The following is a 21157-nucleotide window of genomic DNA, read 5'->3' on the forward strand; positions in this document are numbered from 1 at the left end:
CCTCATTATGCCAGTAACTGCATCTCAGCCATACATTATTTTTGATATTCCAAGATTGAAGCCATGGAATAAAGGGGACTGTAGGACCATGGATAAAACATTAGCTAAGCAACAATAAAAAGGGTAATAATGTTAGATTGTTTATCAAACTGAAGGGAAGAACAAGGTTTCCCAGGGCCAATGCTTTTCCTTATACCAATTGTACTCTGAAGATGTAATGAATTGAGGAAACTGGAGTTTAAAGAGATATCGACAGGCAAGTGGGATTGAAAATAAAATGAAATGGTTAAAATGTAAATAAAATTAAATGTGAAATGTTACATTTTGGTAGGCGGGATAAAAAGGCAGTATTAAATAAAAGATGACATTCCAAAATGCATAGCAGAGCAAGGAGTTGTGGGAGATGTAAGCTTTGTTGAAAATGACAGGATGAGTTGAGATGATGTTTAAACAAAGTACAAAAGTGCATAGAACTTAAGACATTAAGGAATTGGACCAGAAAACATACATGGTCTTGTACTGAAGGTCTGCGCAGAGCAATTGACAGAGGACTTCATGGACATCTTCACACCTCACTGCAGCTGACCATCGTTCCCGCAGATTTCAAGACAGCCATCACCACCCTGTCAGGAAAGAGTTAGCACCACCAAACTGAGGAATGCTTCTTCCCATGGGCAGTGAGAATGCTGAACAACCAAAGGAACTGCTCACACTAACCACCCAAGACTCTCATATTTATGAAACAATTTTTATTTATTTTCCTTCACATCTATTGTTTGTCTGTATGTGTATTTCTCTAGTTGTGTGTCTGCAAGTTTTGCCCCAAGGGCCAGAGAACACTGTTTCGTCAGGTTGTTTTTGTGCAATCAGATAATAATAGACTTGATTTGACAGCAGAGTATAGGCTCTTCAGCTCAAGATGTTATATGGACCAATAGAAACCTACTCAACAAACTAAACTTACCCTACTTTACATCCATAACCCTCTATTTTTCTTGTATCCTTGTGCCTGTCTGAGTCTTTTAAACACCCCTATTGTACCATCCACCACCATACAATGCATTCCAAGCACCCACTACTGTTTATTTTTAAAAAAATCCTCTGATGTTTCCATGAAACATTCCTCCTCTTACTTTGTACAGATGTCCTCGTGTTTTATGTTGCCCTGGAAAAAAGCACTTGCTGTTCACCTTATCGATGTCTCTCTTAATGTTGTAGACCTCTCTTGTCACCTCTCATCCTTCACTCCAAAGAGAAAAGCCTAGTTCTGTTAGCTTTGTCTTACAAGACACGTTCTCCAATCTAGGCATCATCCTGGTAAATCTCCTCTGCTCCCTCTCCATAATTTTCACATCCTTCCTGTAATGAGGAGACAGAACTGAACAATATTCCAAGTGTGGTCTAACCAGAGTTTTATAGAGGTGCAACATTACCTCACAAATCTTGAACCCAATCCATAACTAATGAATATCAGCATACCATAAGGCTTCTTGACTACCATGTCAACCTGCATGACAATCTTGAGAGAGCTATGGATTTGGAAGTTTCCTCTGTTCTTCAGTTAAAAATCCTGCCAATAACTATGTACTCTGCCTTCAAGTTTGACCTTCCAAAATGCATCATTTCACACTTACCTGGATTGAACTCCATCTGCCATTTTCCCACTCAGCTCTGCATCCTATTGTAACCTACAACAACCTATTCACAACACCTCCAACTTTCATGTCATCTGCAAACTTACTGACCCACGCATCTCTGTACTTGTTTGTCCAGGTAATTTATAAAAATCACAGATCTCTGCAGAACTCCACTAGTCATTGATCTCCAGGTAGAATACGTCCCATCGACTACAACCCTCTGGTTTCTGCATCCAAGTTATTTCTGAATCCACACAGCCAAGGTACCATGGATCCTATGCCTCATGACTTTCTCAATGAGTTTACCATGGGGGACTTGTCAAATGCTTTACTAAAATTCATTCACACCACATCTACCACCCTACCTGCGTCAATTTATTTTGTTACTTCCTCAAAAAATTCAATTAGGCTTTTGAGGCATAACCTAGCCTCAAGAATATAAATGCTTGCAAATCCTGTCCCAAGAAAACCTCTCCAAGAGTTTGCCCATCACTGACATAGCATTCACATCTATAATTCCCAAGATTCTCCCTAGTACCTTTTTTAAACAAGGGGATGCTATTTGCCATGCACCAATCCACCAGAACCTCCCCTGTGACTGGGGAGATGCAAAGATCATTGCCAAAGCCCCTCACTCCCTGAAGTAACCTAGGGTACTGCCCGGGGACATATTCATCCTAATGCTTTTAAGAAAATCCAGCACTTCCTCTTTCATAACCTCAACATGCTCCACATCACTTCTCTGCTTTTCTCTTAGATCTGTTCCCTGTTTGCTTTTCCCATTTCTTGCCTTATCCTATTGTAATTAGCCCTTCCCCAATTATTTACCATTTGGTCTCCTCTGATCCTTGTCCATAGCAATGCTAAAGGTCAGGGAGTTGACCTTCAGTACAAGACCATGTATGTTTTCTGGTCCCATTCCTTAATGTCTAAGTTCTATGCACTTTTGTACTTTATTTAAACATCATCTCAACTCGTCCTGTCATTTTCAACAAAGCTTACATCTCCCACAACTCCTTGCTCTGCTATGCATTTTGGAATGTTTCCCTACTGTCACCTGGCCAGTTACATTATCCAGTACTAGATCCAGAATGGCTTCTCCGCTAGTTGGTTTGTCCACATACTATGTGAGGAATCCTTCTTGGAAACAACTGATAGATTCTGCCCCATCTATCGCAGGTATTAAGGAAGTGCCAGTCAATTTGGGAAATTGATGTCTTCCATGACATCATTCCAAAAATCAGCCTATTGATCTATTTTTTTTAAAGATGGGCAGCACGGTTGCAGGCCCTTTTGGCTCATCAGCTTGTGCCTCTCAATTACACCCAACTGACCAACAACACCCGGTATATTTTAAGTATTTTTGGAGGAAACTGGAGCCCCTGGGGATAATCCATGCAGACATGGGGAGAACGTACAAGCTCCTTACAGAATGGGATTCAAACCCCGATCTCAAATGCTGGCAATGTAGCAACACTATGACAATGGCTATGTTAACTGTGCTGTGACTGTATCTGCTCCTCAGTATCCCAAGGGGTATTTGCATCCCTATAAACTACTTCCAATACAGTGATTGCTCCCTTCCTCTTTGACTTCCACCTACACTGACTCAGTGGACAATCCTGCCACGATGTCCTCATTTCTGGAGCTGTAACACCATCTAACCCTGATTATGCTTTTCCCCTCCTCTTTAACTCCCTAACCCATCCTATATCTTTTCAAACATCTAAACCTCAAGACATGCCAATTCTTTCCTTGCATCAGCCAAGTCTCTGTAATGGCCACAACATCTTAATTCCACCTACTGATTCATGCTCTAAGTTCATCTCCTTTATTCTTAATACGCGTTGAAAGATGTTTATTTCAAAGCAACCTCTCCAATTGACTACATTTATGCTTGCTCCACTGTCTATTCTTCCTTACAAACGCCACACATTGCATCAATGTTCCATCATCTATTTCCTGCCTCTCCTTCTGGTTCCATCCCCCTGCCAAGCTAGTTTGAACACCCCAGAGCAGCACTAGCAAACCTTACTGCAAGGATATTAGTTCCCCTCTGATAGCAAATAGTATAACAAAGACTATAGTAAATCGCAAAGGTGAATGAACTCTTGCATGAAACTGGAAAATCGTGACTTTCTAGGCTCCACACTGGAGTGAGGGTGAAGGAAAGGCCAACCAAAATGATATCTGGAATGAAGGACTTTGGAGTAAAATGGAGGCAGATCAATTGTAACATTTTAAAGAGAGTTTGCTAAGAACTTGGAAGGAAAGAAATAGCAGGGTCCAAGGTGGAGGAATAGAATGAGCCTCATTTCTCTTGTGCAGAGACTACAGAGAGTGGGTAGACTGAAAGACTTTTGTTTTGTGCTGTAACTGATTTTAAGTGGTTGCTGAGGTCATCATGGGCACTGTACAAATGCAAATCTTTCTGCTATTCTATTTGCAAGGCATTCTCATAGTGTTTTTATACATCTCTGGAGTGCAAGGTCAGACTTCTGGAGATTTATTTATCTTTTTCTTGATTTATCCTTGTCAGCACAACCTTTGTTAGTAATATAGATCATAGAATACTACAGCTCAGTACAGGCCCTTTGGCCCCCGATGGTATGCTGATCTTTAAAGAAAAATTATGAAATCATCCCTACCCCATAACCCACTTTTTTTCTTTCATTAATGTGTCTGTCAGAGTCTCTTGTATGCCCTCAATGTTTCTGCCTCAGCTACCATCTCCAACAAGGCATTCCAAGTACCCACAACTCTCTGGGTAAAAAAGAGTTGCCCTGATGTCTCCCCTTGTGACAGATTATGTTGTGTTTGCATTATATATAGATATAATTTTGGGAGATAAATTGGGGCAGGTTTTTTTTAATGTCGGTCTCATACAAACACTTTAAAACAGATCTTATTTAAAATATTGGAGCTCTGCTCATGCTGGACAGGCTGGCACCAAGAGCCTTTGCAAAAGCTTTGGAGAGTGTCCAAGAGACTTCACACTGGGATTGGAACAGGGCAAGCTTGTGGGAAAACTCCATTTGGAAGACGGGTTGTGAGTGTTTAGTTCAGCCTGGTCAAAGCCATTGTGGTTCATGCAAGAGGAGAGGACTGGATGCCTAATGTTTCACTTGAAATCAGAGAAACAAAAGAAATTCCGGTGACCTGAAAAAAAGAGGTTATCATCTGAAGAACCTGAGGGAGCAGGTTTCTTTGGCAAGTCATTTAGCTGGTTACAAGGAATCAGTTTGTGTACAGCGAACAACAAATCTCTCTCTGAAAACTGAGAAGAACCTTCCTGAGCGGTAACCCTTTACCTTTCTAGCACCAAAGCCTGGTGAACTTCATAAATTTTAAATTCTGTACACAATATAAGAATTGCCTAGAACCAGTAAACTTGGAGGAATAAGAAGTGAGATTGGACTGTGAATCAAAGAACTTTTCTGAACTTGTGCTTAGAATTAGAAGTTAGGTTAGTTAAGTTAATAGTAATAAGTTGAAGTTTGATCCTGTTTTCATGTTTCTTTTCTTTGGCTTGGCTTCGCAGACGAAGATTTATGGAGGGGTATGTCCAAGTCTGCTGTAGGCTCGTTGGTGACTGACAAGTCAGATGCAGGACAGGCAGGCACGTTTGCAGCAGTTGCAAGGGAAAATTGGTTGGTTGGGGTTGGGTGTTGGGTTTTTCCTCCTTTGTCTTTTGACGGTGAGGTGGGCTCTGTGGTCTTCTTCAAAGGAGGTTGCTGCCCGCCGAACTGAGGTGCCAAGATTCACGGTTGAAGGTGATATCAGCCCACTGGAGGTGGTCAATGTGGCAGGCACCAAGAGATTTCTTTAAGCAGTCCTTGTACCTCTTCTTTGGTGCACCTCTGTCTCGGTGGCCAGTGGAGAGCTCGCCATATAACATGATCTTGGGAAGGTGATGGTCCTCCATTCTGGAGAGGTGACCCACCCAGCACAATTGGGTCTTCAGCAGCGTGGATTCGATGCTTGCGGACTCTGCCAGCTTGAGTACTTCCATGTTGGTGATTAAGTCACTCCAATGAATGTTGAGGATGTTTAAAGATAATTAAAAGCAACCTTTTGTTTAAGTAATCATTTGCCTTGGTGAATATCTATTGCTGCTGGGGTTTGAGGTCCTCTGGGCTTGTAACACCCTAAACTTCCCTCCCTTAATTTTGTACATATGTCCTCTGATGTTTGCTGATCCTGCCCTGGGAAACAAGTGCTGGCTGTGCACCTTATCTATGCCTCTAACCTTGTAGACCTCTATCCAGTCTCCTCTCATTCTTCCATGCTCCAAAGAGAAAAATTCCAGCTCTGCTAACCTTGGATCATGAGACTTGTAACCTCCATTCATGCTTTCCTATAAACCAGTCTGCTCTTTAAACATCAGAACTTTTTTTTTGTCAGCAATGCTTTCATCACACATAAACTGGAAACAGTGTACTGTCCTTGTTTAACCGGAACTTGGATTCCTCCAGGCCTATTTCCTATATAGTTCAATATTTTACTTAATTTAATAATATAGCCCAATTATTCATTATTAGAGAGATCTAAAATATACAAACCTGATGCAGGGTCTTGACTTGAAACATACCCTTACAATTTTAGCCTCCACGGAAGCTGGTTGACTCATTGAGTTCTTCCATTCCAGGGCTTTGAATATTGATGCAGGTTTCAGCATTTTCAGCTACAAACAGGTCCACTTTATTTGCCTTGTGGCAATGTCTGATTGCTAAAAATCAATGCTGGTAAATACCTGAACAAATTTTGAGGGGGAGCATATTTCCAAGGACTGACATACTGTTGCCTGAGGCTTGCATTCAGCTCGAAGAGCAATAGACAGGCATTAGTCAACTTATCAATGGACGATGTGTCAGCCATTTTTCTACAATGCACAGGATGAATGTAAGGCCTTGTCATCAGCACAAGATATTTCTAATATATCAGTTTCCTCAATGAATCTCGCAGATACCTTTGGGAGAATTGAAAATATGATTTATCTGATTTTTGTTTGTATGTAATGAGAAAAGACAGAAAGAGTGCTCATATGGGTTATGAGTGGATGTGAAGAATTCATGAATGTGCAGCTTTTTGAAAAAGGCTCCAAGTTTCCGTATTATTTTGGATGTTGGAGCACGTCAAAAGAATCAAAGGCTTGTTGATCCAAACCAAGGCATTTATTAACTAGAAGACTGGAGCGTATCACATGTAGGTCGACCAGTCCAGAATGATCTGGTCTGGCGAGGAGCAAACCTTTAAGACCTGCCAGTAGGCGTGGCTATGCTCTCAGCCAATCACAATAATCCTACACTACAATCTATACATATACACATTGGTGATAGAATCTGTACTATCACAGGATGTAACACAGCGGAAAGGAAAAAAAAACTCAGTGAAAATCATAACTACCAGGTTGTCCTTTATTGTAAGCTGCTTGCTAGGGTAAGTTACAATTCATTCTGGACATCAGAGAAATGTGGAATATTGATGAGTTAAGCAGCTGGGTGAAATCATCCCAAAACGTGAACAAAATAAAGCAAGTTATTGATGAAGATTAGCTGTACTAACTCTATACACCCTGGTGTTTGTTTTTCTTTTGCTATTCTGAATGAAATAATCAGTCCCACCTTTCCATAAGTTATGCCTATCAGATATAAGTGCTCCTTTCCTTCAAACAGCCCCACTATTACACAGCCAATAACAGTCCAATATTTCACAACCATCTTCATCTCTCCAATACAGACCTAATGACACAGCATCACCAAACAAAACGCAACCATCTCTTCATATCATGGGCTCACGGTTGACAGTCTCCACTGAACAAGCATTGGATTCTTGTAAGTGACAATGTTTCACAACATGGCCAGCACCTCTGCCCATTAAATTCCTCGTGCTAGCAGTTCATGGCAGAAGCAATGATTTCTTTCACATGCTGTTCTTTTTTGGTAGCGCAAACTGAGTTGGCTGCCCACTTCAAATCTCTGCCACTGTGAAATGTTATGTAATGGGTTGCTGAACCAGTTTCATGCATTTTGCCAAAAAAATCAAAATGATCTTTTATAAATTCTGCATTTTCAACATCTAGAAGATTAATTACAAATTTAGCTGGTGGACACGGTAATATTGCATAATGCATCAAATGTTTGTACATTAATATGACATGTGATTTGTGGCCTATTTCCAAATGGAGTAGATGCATAGAGTAATTTTTGAACTTAGTCCAATTGCAGTGAATCTTCTACACTGGCAACTCAAAATCATAAATTTGCGCTTCATTGAGCTTGACCCTGTCTATTCAATTGGAAGTCTGAAAATGTAAATGGTCTGATAATCATATGCATCACACAAATGAAAGAAAATGGTATCTACTCTCAAAAAGTTAACTGTTGTTATCTGGGCTGAATATTCCTGCTATGGAGATGATTATTTCAAAGGGAAATGCCAGAAATCATCCATCTGAATGAAGAAGTCTTGGAGGCACCAGTTTGGAGCCATCCTATCTGGTGAATCAGTCATGGTAACCATGGATGTTCACCAGACCATGGACATTTGTTGTTATTTTGGGGAGGGGCTGGGAGCAGAGCAATTGATAGGAATAAGGGAGTGTTTCTGTTGAGCATAGTGGCCATGATTGCCCCCTGGGCGATTGTTGCTCGGCCCTTCTGTTCTCTTCAGGTTGCAGTAATTCTCCTTTCAAAATGAGACTATTTCTCTTCTCAGCAAATGAATCTTGGTCCCTTGCGTTAGTTGGTTGCTGTGCTTGTTGCTATCTGCACTCGGAGCCTTGAATTTTACCAAAATGTGGATTTGATCTTCACAACTATTGATAACATTGGGCAGGAGGTGAGCTGTGACCTGTAAAATTTCTCAAGACACTTTCTTTTAAATAAAAAATACTTTCCCCCCCTATAAATATATATTTAATATTGCAGTATATTTCTTCTTTGGCTTGGCTTCGCGGACGAAGATTTATGGAGGGGGTAAAAAGTCCACGTCAGCTGCAGGCTCGTTTGTGGCTGACCAGTCCGATGCGGGACAGGCAGTATATTTAATATTATAGAAAAACTCTCCTATGACTTTCTTTACCAAAAAAAACCAAACAACCCCTCCCCCCTCCTTTTTACAGTATAAATCCCCACACCATCAGGGCTCACATTTACATTGATCATCAAAAATTCTGTGGGAAGTCGCTTGCATTTATACTACAGCAGCATTTACTATTATCACTTATTATTGTATTTATAATTACAATTGGCCCCCTAAATGGTCCAAATATGGCTGCCATATCTTAACCACGTAACATGTGAAAATGTTCCTATTCTATCCCACACATAAAACACATTTCAAATATTTGTGATTTTTATTTATGCAACTTCTGTGGTGAGAGGTATAGTTGGTGTAAAAAATTATATTGCACTAATCCATATCTTGCTTTTATAATTGACATCATGCTATCCAAACACCAATCAGACCAAAATCTTTCCATTATTGCAACAACTAGATCCGACTCCCAAATCTCTCTTGATTTCTGTGACCTGGTTTTGCATTTCATTCTGGAGAGCATCCTACATCTTAGTTATAAATGTAGGTGTATTCCTCAGCCAAATCGTTCGTTCCATTGCACTAATTTCAGGTGGGGACAAACTTGGCACCCATCTTTCTCTTAGGAATGATTTTAGCTGGAGAAAATAAAGTCCCATTAGCTACTCCATATTTATTTTTTTAATTTTTTAAAAGACATGAGATCCCTCCCTATAACAATATTAATATATCATTCCTTTATCATACCATGAATTCAATATTTTGTTTCCTAGGTTCATAGGCAGCAGTACATTTTTTACATAATGGTGTCCTTAATGATGTACCTGCTTTTTTCCAATACACATTTATTTCTTGCCATATTCTAATTATATGTATTAATATGGGGTTATCAGTGTTATTTTTGTTATTAACTTGACATTACACTTATAATTAAAGTCCTTCACTATTGCTTCTTCAATTGAGTTTAATCCCATTCGGATCCGAGAAGGGGGACAGTCTTAAAAAAAAAATGATAAAAATCTTACTTGTGCTGATAAATAGTATTTCTTAGTCTGAAAGTCTAAATCTTCCCAATTTATAATCCCTTGTTAGCTTTTCCAACGAATTTCTTGGCACTTGGTTATTCAATAGGAATTGCTTTATGTAATTATTAAATAATTTAAAGAAATTTTTGCAACAATTGCAAAAAATACTGTAATCTTTGCATAATCTGTACTTTAATACAATTTACTGTGATGGAAAATTTGGGAATGTTTTTGGAAGATAAATTGGGAAAAGTAGAGTAGGTTACATACATGCACACACTTTAAAACAGATACAATTTGAAATATTGAAGAATTCATATTCAGTGACTACAGAAATTATGGAGAATGCTATGGAGATTTTGCAAGTGGCTGTTAATTGAAATGAATGAATGGGCTAGTGTCTTTAAAAGCCACAGCAAGAGACAGGCTGTCTCCTAATACCTCCTAACAGAAAGGTCATTGAGAGGTTATTGTTTCCCTAAAACAACACAGACAGACAGAGTGTGTGTCTTGGACTGTGTATGACACAGAAAGCTGTAACAAGCCAGGAGAAGCTTGTTGGAACTGAAACAGAAGTTCCAGAGTGGCGGATGGCTGGAAGTGCTATCTGTTTGATGTTTATCTTGGAATAAGTGGAACAGAAAGGAACTCTGTGGTAGCCTGAAAAAAAGAGGCTACCATCTGGAGAACCCTGATGGGGCAAGTTTCAACAGCAAGACATTGAGGTGACTAATGGTGGTACCTCAGTTGTGGAAATCCTAGAACAACAAATCTCTCTGCAAACCCTACATGAACCTTCTTGAGCGGTAACCATTTACCTTTCGAGCACCAAAGTCTGGTGAACTTTATACATGCTATATTCTGTGCACTGTATAAGAAATGCCTACAACCGGTGAACTTGGAAGAATGAGAAGTGAGATTGGACTGTGAACCAAATAACTTTCTTAAATTTACATACACATGCACTTAGAATTAGAAGGGTGTGAAGTTAGCCTAGTTAAGTTAATAGTGATAAGTTAAAGTTTGATTCTGTTTTCATGTTAAAAGATAATTAAAAACAACTTTTGTTTAAGTGACCATATGTCATGGTGAATATCTATTGCTGCTGGGTTTTGTGGTCCTTTGGGTTCATAACATTACTCTTCCCACTAAAGTAATCGGCAGGTGTCTCCATTTCTGTAAATCTTTCTAAAAAAGAATTCTGATTTTTTTCTAAAAGAGGAGTGCAATTAAATTTATATAAATTCTGTAAATCATTATCTGTCATTATTCCTAAATATTTAATTCCATCTATCTTCCATTTAAATCTATTACCTTTTTGATTTATTTCATAATCAAAAATTTTCAATTGTCTCACTCTTGTCCATATACCTTTATAACTTGATATTCTTCCATACTTTTCTAATGTTTGTAATTTTATCAAGGATTCAACCAGGTGAGACAAATATAATAGCACATCATCTGAAAATAAACTAATTTTGTTCTTTCAGTCCAACTTAGAAGTTCTTAATGTCCAAATCTCTCCTTATAATCTCTGCCAGTGGTTCAATAGCTGGGATAAAAAGTGCCAGAGACAAAGAGGTCATTCCTGTCTACTCGATCTACATCTAATTGTTAGTTATAATTTTAGCTTGTGGTTTATGATATAGTTCTTATCAAGTTTATAAATGTTCTGCCTATACCAAATTTTTCCAATCTTTTAAATAAGAAAGACTATTCTAATCAATCAAATCTGCATCTAGATAGATGGTCATACTTGGATTCAACTTTCATTTTGCCCTACTTAGACTATTTGAAGGATGTCTTCCTTTGACAAATCCCACCTGATCTGTATGTATTAATTTTGGTAGATATTGTCCCAGTCAATTAGTTAATCCCTTTGCCAAATTTTTTATATCAGCATTAAAGAGTGATATCGATCTGTATGAAGTTTTTAATGAGTCTCTACCTTCGGTAGCACTGTAATTATAGCAGCTGAGAAATATTTTGGGAGGATTTGGGTCTCCACTGCCCGGTCCAATACATCCATCATAAGAGGTATCAATAAATCTTTAAATTGTCCGTAGAACTCAGGAGGAAACCCATCTTTGCCTGGAGATTTGTTAGCTTGTAAAGTACCTAAAGCTTTCTCGATTTCTTCTCTTGTGAAAGAGGCATCTAAATCAATTTGTTCTCTATCTTCTCATTTTGGAAGTTCAACATTTGTTAAAAATTTGTCCATGTCATTTTCATCTCTAATAATTCTGATTTGTATAGTGTCATATAATATTGTCTAAAAATTTATTTCTTTTTGATTCTGTTATGATATCAGCCTCTGTTTTTATTGCATTTACCATTCCAAAAGACTTCTCTGCCTTTAACTGCCAAGATAATACCTTTTTCACCCAATCTCCTAATTCATAATACTTTTGTTTGGTTTTTAATACTTTTTTCCATTATAGACATATTATATTTCAATTTTTAAAATTTCCTGCCATGTATATTTTTCTTGTGACCCTGTCCTTTGATATTCCTTTTCATAAGCGTCCATGATTCTGCATAAATTTTATAATGTGCCATTACAAATCTTTTGGCTTGGGCAGTCAGTGGACCTTCTATTATTGTTGGTATATTTTTAATTTAATCACTCCTTTTGCTTTTGAGCCAAATGAAGACGATATTACTTGTCCCACCCATCCTCTTTAATTTAGCATGTTCTGATTTGGTAAGATGTGTTTCTTATAGAAAGACTATATCTGCCTTTTTAGGAGTGCCAAGACCCATCTCCTTTTCACCAGCCCTTTTATCCCTTTAACATTAAGACTAATACATTTTAATGTTCTATCCATATTGATATTTTTAAACAAATATTGTTTAACAATAAAACCCTTTTTGATTGTTTAAATAATAGTGATCTTTCCCCTTTTAAAAAAAATACAAACATTGTCCCTGCCCTGATGGTGAGGTAAACAAGAAACCCTGAAAGCCAGCGATAAAAGCACACAGAATCTCTTGACGAAGAAGAAGCCCTTCCTTTAATGTTATCTTTTATAAGTTGCTTTCATGTGCCCAGAATACCCCAATGGAAAGCCAACTAAAATACCCGAATACAGCTTTTGGAAGGTCACCTGAAAGTGGAGAACCCTGACTTGAGGAGTACCTACTCGGGTAGATGTATTCTCTACTTCTGAGAGCTCCCCCTAGGCACCAGAAAGAGGGCGGGACTACGGCCACAGTTGACAGGAGTCGGTGTTTGCTCCACAGTGCCTCTCCCTGCTGCAGACCTTTCAGGTGCCAGAACAGCACCTTCAGCACTGCCACCTGAATGTCGCTTTGCACACACCTGCAGCTGGCGCCGGAACCACGTTCTCCCAGCTATTCCACCTCAAAGTGGCTATAGATACTCTGGGCACCATTTTCCCCCTTAGAATAGAGTCACCACCTTGCTACAATTTTTATCAAGTTGTCTCTTTTTTTGAGCTCTCGGTGAACATTTCAATAAAATTTACTTTTCAACAATAAATATAAGATTAAAAAAAATGCAACTTTTACTTAGTCCCATTTTAAACATTCTTCACTGTCTTCCTCTTTGCCAACCTTAGCCTTTTCATAAAACTTGCAAGAAGTCTTCCACCTCATTCTTGGTCTAAAAAAATAATCAATTACCTTCTGCTACTTTGACCCTCAGAGTCGAAGGGTATATCATCTAATATTTCAAGTTTTTGGAATGCAATTGTCTTTTGACATCATCAAACTCCTTCCTTTGCTTAAGTAGGACTAAAAATCTTGGAAAAATTGCATTTTTTCATGCTCAATCTTGGGTGGACCATTATTTTACTTAGATCATTCATATGTTGCTCCCAGAAGTGTCCTCAATTGCTGGTAACTCAAAAGTCTTACCAGACCAGTCGTGGTCAGTGATTGCTGGCTCTCTTGGGTCCGAGTGTCCAGTGAGTCCTTTCAATATGCAGTTTTTCTCTGAATTTGTCTTCTCCCAGCACTCACGGGATCCATGTTTCGAAGAACCTCACCAGGGCTCTTCCCTTGATTCCTTCTTTCTTCCCAATAATTCAGACATATTTAATCTGTTAAAGTTCTCCATGTGGTTGATCTTGTTCAGATGACCTTGTCTGTCTGACTCCCATTGCTTTGCATATTTCTCCAAAGCTTTTAGCTCATCTTGTGTTTTAACAACTCTTCTTCTGCTTGGGCCATTCTTTCCATTAAGTCTTCGATGATTTCTTTAATTTCAGTCATGTCTCTCATTACATTTTCAGCACCAACAAATCAGTTGCTCAAGTTTTCCATTTTCTCAAGGATAATATTTAGTTCTTTTCCCAACTCCTCAGCTCTGCCAGGGTCCACCAGTCCTGAGACCACTCTCGTGCCACTCCCTTTTGGGGTTTTGCTTGATGTTCCTGGCTGAGTAGAAACTTCTTCATTTTATGTTCTCTGCTGCCTTGGTTTCTTAGTATTTGCTTTGTCCATTTTTTAGTGAAAAATGCTTAATTAAAAAAAAAACTGTCTTTTTGATAGTCTTCATGGAGCGCTCAATCAAAACACGTCTAAATCCTTCGCATGGCCTTATCCCCTCAAGGCACTCTTTCTTTGACACATTGAACTTTATACATCTTTGAATCTAATTTTGGATGTGGAAGTATTAATGGACTGTCACAGAATCTTTGGCTGAAAGCTGACTTTAGTAGTAAATGTAAGTAGTTTGACATTTTCGGCTGCAGACTTATTATTTAATGTCCCTTAATGACACAATGTTAGATAACAAAGCAAACAAAATGGAAATGGTTCAGAAATGGCTCCCTCAAAATGTCATCCAGACTGATCTAAATCTGCTTCAGTGAAGTGCCCACTCCCTCAGCCCTTCGATATCTATTTTGTAGCACAACTCAGCTCTGAAAGATTGGATTTAGGAAAGAGAAGCAATCAAATGATTTTTTTAAACATTAATTTCCTTCACTAATGAGGCTTGTATAAAATGACTTTAACTGTGGTACGTTCAGAGGGACTGATTGCTGAAAATAAAAAACAGAATAATCTGTGTCTTTGGGAACAGCTGTGCTGACTTCTACTGATCCATCATTACCTCCGCTGCAGCCAATGCCTTTAACAACAACTGCAGAACGAGATCAAACCTTCAGATTGAGAATAAAATGGAGTCTGCACATGTTGGGAAATTATGCAGGAATATTGTTAGTCTGTGGAATTTGGCAAGTTTTTACTAATTCTGTTCATTTAATGGCTTCTGAAGATATACGGAGAGTAATCCTTTTGTTTAAGTGAAGGGAATATTATGCATCTAAAATATTATGAAATATTAAGATAAGTATTTGCTTAAAATGAGTAGTATACATGAATAAAAGAAATTTTGTACAGGGATTTTTAAAGTAATCTAAAATTAGGTCAGACGTGGATGGTGAGTTATTCAGTACTAAAAAAAGTGCTTATTTTTTGATGAACCTATTTTCAGTTGCATTAGCAGGACTGTTACTGTTCTTTAAATACATCAAGGAGTACTTTAAACGGAAGAGAAAATTAGTTAATTACATTTTAAATCATTGCCTCATGATGCTGGTTTATGCTTGCCCTAGTCAAATGAAGGCAGAGCAGAAACTTGAATCGTGACTTCTCTTCAAGAATGTCCCCTAAAATGATAAGACAAAATGACTTGACCCAGTGTGTAAAAGTAGATGACACAATTTTCTTGTTTATTTTCATTGTGTGATGACATTGTTTAATGGTTTTATTGTATTGTATATGTTGAACGTTTAATGGGTTTGGAGGGGGGAGGGAAGGTAGGGGGGAAAAAAGGGGAGAAAATGCCACTGTGTATATTTAAGAGGGAAATGTTTGTATGTATTTTGATTGATATGGTTCACAGTGTGAAAAATAAAAAAAAATGTTTTATTTGAATCTTAATTTGAATTGTGGGTGAAAACTCTAATTCTGCTGGAGAAGAAAGATGGTGCATATTATCTTAAAATTAAACAACATAGGCAAGGATTCAACATCATATGTGGGCTAGAAAAGGGAAAACAGCTTCTAGGGTCCTGTTCCTTTGTAGTTTTGGCACATTCTGTAACTTAAATTTCTAACATCTATTGTCTGAAAAGATACTGTGCGACCTTCAGATAATTCCTGCATTTTGGGCTTTAGTTTCAGATTTGTTTTTTTTAAAAGCAATTTCTGTATTTCAGGATCTTTGTTGATGATCTTGATGATCCCAGGCAATGAGGATTATCTGAATGGCCAGGCAAATAAAATGTGCTTGAAAGTGATGCACTCTACCTTCAGATAGCCTGCCGGCGTTCTCTGGAATTGAAGAATGAATGGAAATTTGAAATGACATTGCAACCTCTGCACAACCAGGTCGAACATTTAATTTGAGAATAAAATTGAACCTGCACTTGATGGGTGACTATGAATGGAAGCTGACTACATTTTGATTGAATCAGCTCACACACAATGAAAGGGGCACTTGTGAGAGCATATTTTCTTGTAGCCCTAAGCCATGATGCTTTTTAATTTAATTGTAACTATACAGTAGGTAGAAGATCCTTCCGGCCCAAGAAACCCATGCCACTTAATTAATGTACCAACTCCACATGTTTTTGGAGGGGAGGAAGAAGCAGGAGCAAACCCATGCAGAGGATGTCCAAGCTCCTTATAGGCAGTGCCAGATTTGAACCTGGGTCATTGGTGATGTCATATGGTAACTGTGCTTCCAATGTTCTGATACTGATTCTGATATGCCATTATAATAGTTTCAGATTAGAGAGACTAAACCTTTCTATTTCTAATTTCTAAAAATCTTCCATCACTATAAATATATGGCAAATTTTCACTTGCGGAAAGATAAGACAAGAATTCCAACTTCCAATGAAATGTTGCATGGCAATGGTCATTCATCAAAAGTCATTTAGGAGTAAAACACAAAAACCTGCAGACACCGTGGCTGAAGTAAAAACACACAAAGCTGAGGAAACTCAGGCCAGCAGTGTCCTTTACATAGCAAAGGTAAAAATACATAACTGACATTTCAGGCTTGAGCCCTTCATCAAGGTATTGGGGAGGTGATTAAGGGGCTGAAGGGGCAATCATCACTCCCTCCATGACTCCCTTGTGCCCTCATCCCTCCCCACCAATCGTGCCTCCCCCCAGCACCTTTCCCTGTGGCTGCAGGAGGTGCAACTCATGCACCCACACCTCCTCCCTTACCCCTAAATCGGCCTTTCATGTGAAGCAACACTTGTGTCTCCACAGGACTGATTTACTGCATCTGGTGCTCCCTCTATGGCCTTCTCGACATTGGAAAGACTAGACACAAATTGGGAGATCACTTCAATGAGCACCTTCGCTCCATCTGATACAGGAAGAGACCTCCCAGTAGTCAACCATTTCAGTTCTGTGTCCAACTCCCACACTCACATGTCTGTCCATGGCCTTGTGCACAGGCCCACAAGATCACCTGAAAACTGGAACAACAACAACACCTTATTTTCTGTCTGGACATTCACATCGATTTTTTCCGGTTTCTCCTAATCAGTTCTCCTCTTCCCCCTCCCTCCTTCCCTTCCCCTTTCTAGTTCTCCTCCTCTCCTTCCCCCTCCCCTCACCCAGCCATCTCTCCTCCCCTTGATCACTGCTGGCCCCTCCCACCCTTCTCCACCTATCACCCCCTACTTTGTGAGCACTCCTTTTCCCCCTACTCTTTTGTTTGGACACCTTTCAACATTTTCTCATGCCTTGATGGAAGGTCTCGATCCCGAGATGTTAGTTATGTATTTTTATGTTTGCTATATAAAGGACACTGCTTGACCTGCTGATTTTCTCCAGCTTTGTGTGTTTTTATAAAAGTGAAGATCAATGATTGTATTTTTGCCAAAGACAAAATTCCACACTGACAGTGCATCACCCAACTCAGTCAGCTAAACCTCAGCATAGGATCATTTTGGGTTTAAACCGGAGAACCTTCTCTTTGCGTATTAAGCACTCAACCATTTAAACCACTGACTACTCTGTTGGTTTTTACTGCATTTACTTTGAGTGATTATGAAGGTCAAGAATCCAAAAATGAATGAAAAATAGCAGTGTCAAAATACCAGATTGAAAAATGGGAGTATGCATGTTTATATTAAAAAAAAATCAAATTCTTCTAAGATAACTGAGAAACAAAAGATGAAGTTAGTGATGCCATGCTACTGAGGATGTTTATGCAGGAGAAGATGGAAAAATAGCTAGGAAGTGAAATATATGCTGTGTGAAACAGGATGAATAATGAAGTACTTAAGGGTGTGAAAGAGACAATACTGAGAGGAGGTGGCAATGACAGGAAGGTGAAAATGTAGATTGAAGAACTTGGCTATCAGTATAAAGGAACAGAAAAAAATGAGAATACGTAGTATTTTTCATGGCCTTTGTGTGGCCTACAGTTCTTTAGGAAGGTCACCTTTTGTAAGGCAGGTCACGGCAACAAGCAAGATTCCATAAATAGCAATGAGATAATTACCAGACGAACTGCTTTCCCTGATGGCGGCACTTGAAGACTGTTCAGCTCATTTCTGTAATAGAGCATGGAATACCTTACCCTCACAACAGAGGGATAGATGAGACTTTATCATATGAGCTGAAGGAAGGCAAATCCAATGAAGGCCGACAGGTGTGGGCCTGCAACATTCTGACTTGGAGCAATTTTATCTCTGTGTCAACCCCCCAAAAAAACATTTATCTGTCTTGAACTAGGAAATTGTTCAATAGACTACAAAATTTGAACTTATTTTTAGTGGGTGGGGATCACGTTGAATGGGAGCAACAATCAAGTTGAATGTAAGCAGAGGATCTTTTTCTGTTGTCACATTGGGGGCCTGAGAGATTTCATTGCTCTGTTCCTTTTCTTTTTAAAAATATTTTTATTTGTTAACATATGTACACATAAAAGATGATTATATAATGAATCATTTGTATACAAGTAAATACAGAAAGGGGAAAATAATGGGTAATAAAATATGCATAACTACATTAATAGTTACTTATAACTCTATCTAATAATAAAAAAATGTATGCAAGTATGTCAGACCTATTTATTCGACAATTAAATTAAAATAATAGATTAAAAAAAAGAAAAAAAATCCAAAAACTAATGGATGAAACTAACCTAATCTAATTCCCTACCTCTCATCAAGGTCAACTTTTTTTATAATGAGAAAAAAAAGAATAATGATGTGGAATCACTGGTGACTCCAGGAGAACAGACAAAGAATTACCAGAATGCGTAATACTTATTGATTCTTCCAATTATAAAAAAAATTCTAAGAATTTAAGCAGGGGATCCTTTCTGTTGTCATAATGGGACCATGAGAAATTTCATCACCCTGTTTCTACACACAGTCATGGAAAACAAGGACCTATTTAGCTCCACCTTCAACATCATCCCAAACAAACTTCTCTTCCAACTACTGGATGGAGGTCTCAGCACCCCCCATTTGTACAATGATGCTACCTTTGCACTGTTCTAATTGATTTTTTTTGTCTGTCACACTACACTTTTATTCTTCTTTATTGTTAATGAAAACACAAAGCATGGAAGTTTCCATCAGATCTTCATCCTTAATTCTTGGATGGATTAAGCTGCATTTGCATGAGCAGGTTCAGTTAGTTAGCTGGCCAATTGGCCAATGTTAAAGGGAATCTATGCATTTTGCTTGTGAAAGCATCATGCAACTTTAAGTAGCTTAATTTGGCATATAATGAAACATTGCAAAGACAAAGATAAAATATAAAGCTCAAACCCCAGTTAAGGAAGAAATAAAATAGTATCAGCTTGGTTGACTGCTGCAGCAGATGAAATTAACCCAGCAAAAGTCAAGCTGAAAGGAGTAAGTCAATAGCAGGTAATCAAGCACTCACAGTCTTATTGGAATCAGCAAATTGGCTTGTTATTGAGGAGTTTGAATAGACTGTTTACAATCTTAATGGCAGGTAAAAGCAGTCAAAATCATTTATCCTGTACATTTTTAAGCAGACATCACAGTTGAGGAGGTGAAATGAAAAATAACTTTGTTATTTTCTGCAGATTCATTCCTATACATTGAAGTTTTCTCTTTCCATTTTGCCTTCCACTTCAAGGGCCATCACTTTTCGACAAAGGTTTCTAATGGATGAAAAAGACTCATGGAATGTTGTCTGGTCATTTAATTATTCCCAATGCACTTTGAACCAATGCAGTTTTTATTTCAAATGATTTCCTTCTTGAATATATCTGAGTCTGCACTTGGAGCTTTAAGTAATCATTGAAATAACGAGATGCTCTAGATGCGGAATTTCAAGTCAAATCACAAGGAGAGTTTGACATCATCATCACACAAGGAATGTGCTGCCTGTCACCTTCATCGTCGGCCCTGATAGAACATGCAGGATCAGTGGAAGGTTGGGGCATGTCAGAGATGCTGCCTTTTCCTCGAGGCCACATAATGTTCTGCAGAAACATTGTTTGGGTGATTGGAGCTATGTTGGAAGTCGATTGGAAGAGTGAATAAAAAAATAACATTTCCCAGAGTGAGAATTATTACAGCATGCACACATCCATGACATCACATACGACCACGAGATTCTTTTAATGCCAACCCGGCAGAATTTCTAATTACGAGTAACTGTGAACTGTAAACAAACTGTGTAAATGCAGACGTCTAAAAATAGAGTAATAAATAATGAGGAAAAGACAAGTTCATAGAAAAGTTTCTGAATGATCCTTTTGTTCAGTAGTCTGTTAGTTGAGGGGTAGTAACTATTCCTGAACCAGATCCTGTGGCCCTTTTACCTTCTTCCTGATGGCAACAACAAGAGCAGAACGTCTTGGGTATTGTGGCTCCTTGATGATTGCTGCTGCTGCTCTCTGCCGAAAATGATCCATGTAGATATTCTATCCGAAAACGCAAGAACTAATCCCCAACCTCACTGCTTTAAAACCAGTGATCAGTGGGGCACGGGAGTGCTCTCCTTCAGATGCCCCTACAATGGAAACATTCTGTTGGTTGAGTTTTCTCAAAACTTGGGGAGGAAAAACGATGAGTAGCAGAGGACTGCTGGCCCAGAATTATTCCTGGAGGCTTCAGACATCCCTCTCCTCTCTGTGGCCTTTCTCTGCCCTACTTGGGGTCCTCCCTTCCTGAAGCCTAGCCTGCTGCCCAGATTCAATTGCTCAGGACCCATTCTTAAAGTTGTTGTGTACAGCCTCAAGCTTTGCAGTTTTTCATCCAATCAGTCCAGCAGCGTCAGATATCAAACAAAACAAATTTTACAGTTGACTACATCTGTGTTCCTGGCCTTGCTGAGTTTTGTGTGCACTAATATACAAGTTCTGCTTTCATGTAAACACCTAGGATCAAAGCATTGATAGAAAATACTTAAAAATGTAGAATAATAGTGGCTGACAAAACATTTCTTCTTTGAATGATTCCATTTAGA

General features: G+C 38.6%; 1 protein-coding gene across 2 annotated transcripts in view; it reads left to right on the top strand.

Moving 5' to 3' along the window:
- Positions 1-20218, top strand: part of LOC138757679 (uncharacterized) — a 103952-nt gene extending 83734 nt beyond the window's left edge. The window contains exons 9-10 of one of the 2 annotated variants that reach the window (XR_011353806.1): positions 15892-16063; positions 19820-20218. The gene's annotated coding sequence lies outside the window, so the exon portion shown is untranslated. Of the gene's footprint in view, positions 1-15891; positions 16115-19819 lie in introns of those variants that run through there. The other variant, XR_011353805.1, reaches the window with a different exon arrangement.
- The last annotated feature ends 939 nt before the right edge of the window (positions 20219-21157 follow it).

The sequence above is a fragment of the Narcine bancroftii genome, chromosome 3 (genome assembly GCF_036971445.1).
Source record: "Narcine bancroftii isolate sNarBan1 chromosome 3, sNarBan1.hap1, whole genome shotgun sequence".
Lineage (NCBI taxonomy): Eukaryota > Metazoa > Chordata > Chondrichthyes > Torpediniformes > Narcinidae > Narcine > Narcine bancroftii.